We start from the raw sequence: 4,762 nt of genomic DNA on the forward strand, positions 1-4,762 counted from the left end.
TGGCAGGGCAGAAAGAGAGTCCCCGAGATAGGACAGACTTTTCTTCTGGGCTGAGTGTGTAGTTGGATAGATTGACGATATTGCTGGGTGGGTTAGGGGTACCACTGTTGTGGCCCCATGTGGCAGGTAGGAGTTTAGACAGCTTACAGTCCTTTTTCCTTTGAAGAGAGGTGAAGTGAGTAATGTAGATCTCCTGTCTTATTCTAGTGAAGTCCGTTTGTATAGAAGTTTGGTTATTAATGAGAGTCTCCAGGTTGGAGAGCTCTTTTTTGATGTTTTCCTGTTTGCTGTATAGGATGCTGATCAGGTGGTTCCTCAGTTTTTTAGATAGAGTATGACATAATCTCTCACTGTGGTCCGTGTAGTATGTAGATAGCAGTGGATTTTTTACCTTTAGTCCATTTGGTATGGACTAACATGGTTACCACTCTGAAAAAACCCCAGGTTCTCTTCCAATATGACCCAGAGGAAAATTCCTTCCTGACCCCAAATATGGTGATCGGTTAGACCCTTAACACATGGGCAAGACTCACCAGGCAGATACCTGGGAAAGAATTCTCTGTAGTAACTCAGAGCTCTCCCCGTCTAGTGTCCATGATTTGAGGACTTCAGTAACTCAGCCTGAGGTTAGGGGTCTCTTACAGGAGTGTGTGGATGAGGTTCTGGGGCCTGCAATGTGCAGGAGTTCAGACTAGATGATCACGATGGTCCTTTCTGACCTTATAGTCTATGAGTCTATGAGTAACAACGTATTCCCCTGTCCAATAAAGTATAACTCTCCAGCACTTTACAGCCAGGCTGGCTGTGACCTCCTGTTTCATGAGACAAAACACAGTGTTGGCTTGTCTCCTTGGGGAAGGATACAGGGAATGTGTTGCACCCCTAGATATATCGAATGCCCTTTGTTCTGTATTCATAAACAAGAGGCCCTCCTGCTGATTGATTATTCCTGTATATTTGCTTTCTTCTAGATATCACAATCTCTTAATCAGCACTTGGCTTAGTATGCAAGTAAGCTAAAATTATGAGGCAGACAATATACAATGCACACATGATTAGACAGGAAGATAAGCATCTGTTAACAAGTGCCTGAAGGGCCCATGTCCTCAGTGTGTCATCTCCTGGTAACCTTCCTTACCTTTAAAATCTTAAGAACGTCATTTCCAGTATAGATGCATAAGTTTTTAAATATTAGCCATCCATGGATTTCACAATAATTATGATGTCCACAGGGCTACTTACGTGCCACACGTTGGGGAACTAATATGCAGATATCTGACCTATAGAATCCCTTAAAATACCTCTGCCCCACCCACCAATGCCCTCTGAAAGTTAGCAACAAGAGGTTGCTGGTTCACTGTTGGTCAGCTTATTTTTATGATTGTGGGGTCCTTGGGCATGAAAAATCCTTCATTACAGGATCTTTTTTGCCCCTGGGGAATTCATTGTTAGCCAGGCGTTCACTGAGTATTATGAGGTTTTCTCATTCTGAGAAGGCCTAAGTTGGGATTCACAGACCCTGAGTTAGGGGCCAAGGCTCCCTCTACAATGATTGGAGGGAAATAGGCAACAAATAATAAGATCCATAAAAGCCAGAATGCTGAGTTGGGAACTGCCTAAACTAGCTAATTGGAGATGCCGAGTTGAGGGGTGTGTGCTAGGCCCTGCCCCTCAATAGGAGTTCAGTGACAAAGTCCAGACTGAAGAGAGGTACCTCCCATGTCTTAGGTTCCACAGCCAGGAAGCCCTCTCAAAGAGTTCGGTGCTTCTGGGGTTTCTCACAAAAAAATAAAACCAAAGCTAAAAAACAACAATGGAGGAGGAGGTTGTGCAGGAGAAGCTGTCTCAGAACCTTTAGCTCAGTGGCTAGGGCACTCACGTGGGATGTGGGAGACCCCCTGCAGTTCGGTTCCCCATCTGTCTGATGAGGAGAAGGGATTTGTATCAGGGTTTCTCACATCACAAATGACTGTCATAACCCCTGGTTACAGGATATCCTGACGTGGGACTCTCTTGGTCTCTTCTGTTGGAGCTGTTCCACTTGAATAAACAACTAAAAGTCATTGAAGCAGGGGGACAGGAACCCAGGGCACTCAGCTTCCAGGGGATTACACTAACCACCACACAGGAGAGTCAGTATCACACACTCTCTGCCCCAAAGAAGATTCAAAATAGTAAGTACTAGGTGATAAGGCTAGTTAGGCTTATGTTTGTTTTCCTTATTTGCAAATGTGCATTTGGCTGGGAGGAGTTCAAATGTGTGTTTGGCTGGAAGGAGTTCAAATTTGTATTTTGCTGAAAGGATTTTAATTTTTACTTGTATACATAGACTGGGAGGGTATTCCCAGTGTCTGTAGCTGAAAGACCCTGTAATATATTCCATCTTAAATTCACAAAGATAATTTTTACTGTTTTTTTCTTTTTTTTAATTAAAAGCTTTTCTTTTTTAAGAACCTGATTGTTTTTTTTATTCTGGTGAGACCCCAGGGGACTGGGTCTGGATCCACCAGGGAATTGGTGGGGAGAAAGGAGGGAAGGGGGAGAGAAGAGGTTAATTTTCTCTCTGTGTTAGGATTACTTTCTCTCTCAGGGAGAGTCTTGGAGGGGGAGAGAGAAGGAGGGGGGAAGGTGAATTTTCCTCTCTGTTTTAAGATTCAAGGAGTTTGAATCACAGTAATCTTCCAGGGTAACGCAGGGAGGGGAAGCCTGGGACAGGCAATGGTGAGGGAAAGGGTTTACTTTCCTTGTGTTAAGATCCAGAGGGACTGGGTCTTGGGGGTCCCCGGGCAAGGTTTTGGGGGGACCAGAGTGTACCAGGCACTGGATTTCCTGGTTGGTGGCAGTGCTACAGGTTCTACGCTGGTAATTGAGCTTAGAGGAATTCATGCTGGTACCCCATCTTTTGGACGCTAAGGTTCAGAGTGGGGAATTATACCATGACAGTACCCTAACCACTTAGCTAAAAATTCTGAAGAATGTCCTCATCTTTGGCTGTTTTTTTGTGGAGTTAGGTGCCCACTGTGACTAAGTTTGTCATTCTCAGCTTCTCTAACCACCCAGACATGAATCTCATTCTGTTTGTGGTGTTCCTATGTATTTACATTGTCACAGTGCTGGGCAACATTCTCATCATCATCGTTGTACATGTCAATCCGACCCTTCACACACCGATGTACTTTTTCCTTAGGAAATTGTCCTCCTTGGACCTCTGTTACACCTCAGTCACTCTACCCAAGATGCTGGTCAACCTCCTCTCAGAAAATAAAAATATTTCCTTTTCCATTTGTGCTGTGCAGATGTTTTTCTTTCTATTCTTTGACATTACTGAATGCTTTCTCCTGGCTTCTATGGCATATGACCACTACAGTGCAATATGTAACCCCATTGCGCTATGTTGTCATTATGAATAAGAGGGTTTGCATCCAGCTGACAGGTGGTTAGTGGATCTGTGGCGTGCTGGTGGCAGTCAGGCACATAACCTCTGTCTTCACACTTCCTTTTTGTAGGTCCAATGTGATCAACCACTTTTTCTGTAATATCCAGCCAGTGATGAAGCTGGTGTGCTGGAACACCTACTGGATTGAGATCCAGATCTTCGTGGTTGCCGCCTTCACCCTCATGATGCCATTGTTGCTGAGTCTGGTGTCCTACATCTGTATCATCTCCACCATCCTGAGAATTAGGTTCACTGAAGGCAGGCATAGAGCCTTCTCCACCTACTTCTCATACCTCATCGTGGTGACATTGTGCTACAGGATTGCCCTTATCATATATGTACACCCCAAATTCAGTTATGGTCTGGATGTGGACAAGTTGTCCTCTCTTTTCTATTCATTGAGGATTGCACTTTTGAACCCCATTATCTACAGCTTCAGGAACAAGGAGGTGAAAGATGGTTTGAGGAAAATAACAATGAAAATATTTTTAAAAAATCGGATAATTTTCCTTCAGTCACACGAGCCTCTGAGAAATATCTCCCAAGTAGTGTCTCAATCATAGACTCATAGACTCATAGACTCCAGGACTGGAAGGGACCTCGAGAGGTCATCGAGTCCAGTCCCCTGCCCTCATGGCAGGACCAAATATTGTCTAGACCATCCCTAATAGACATTTATCTAACCTACTCTTAAATATCTCCAGAGATGCAGATTCCACAACTTCCCTAGGCAATCTATTCCAGTGTTTAACTACCCTGACAGTTAGGAACTTTTTCCTAATGTCCAATCTAAATCTCCCTTGCTGCAATTTAAGCCCATTGCTTCTTGTTCTCTCATTGGAGGGTAAGGTGAACAAGTTTTCTCCCTCCTCCTGATGACACCCTTTTAGATACCTGAAAACTGCTATCATGTCCTCTCTCAGTCTTCTCTTTTCCAAACTAAACAAACCCAATTCCTTCAGCCTTCCTTCATAGGTCATGTTCTCAAGACCTTTAATCATTCTTGTTGCTCTTCTCTGGACCCTCTCCAATTTCTCCACATCTTTCTTGAAATGCGGTGCCCAGAACTGGACACAATACTCCAGCTGAGGCCTGACCACCGCACAATAAAGCGGAAGAATGACTGGAGATGTTTCCCTTGTGTAATATAGTGCTGGTGAAATTTACTGAATTTTGTTTTTCCATGAAATTTTTCCTTTAATGTTTTAATTTTAACACAAGAAATGAGGAAAAAAATTCATTGTTAGAATATTACTGTATTATTACTTGAATCCTCCTCTGGCCTTAAAATCTCTTAATATTTTAGGGAAAAAACAAAATACAAAA

General features: G+C 43.4%; 1 pseudogene; it reads left to right on the forward strand.

The window, feature by feature from the left end:
- Positions 1 to 417: 417 nt before the first annotated feature.
- On the forward strand, positions 418 to 3,999 carry LOC115637918 (annotated as a pseudogene).
- The last annotated feature ends 763 nt before the right edge of the window (positions 4,000 to 4,762 follow it).

This window comes from Gopherus evgoodei, chromosome 21 (assembly GCF_007399415.2).
Source record: "Gopherus evgoodei ecotype Sinaloan lineage chromosome 21, rGopEvg1_v1.p, whole genome shotgun sequence".
Lineage (NCBI taxonomy): Eukaryota > Metazoa > Chordata > Testudines > Testudinidae > Gopherus > Gopherus evgoodei.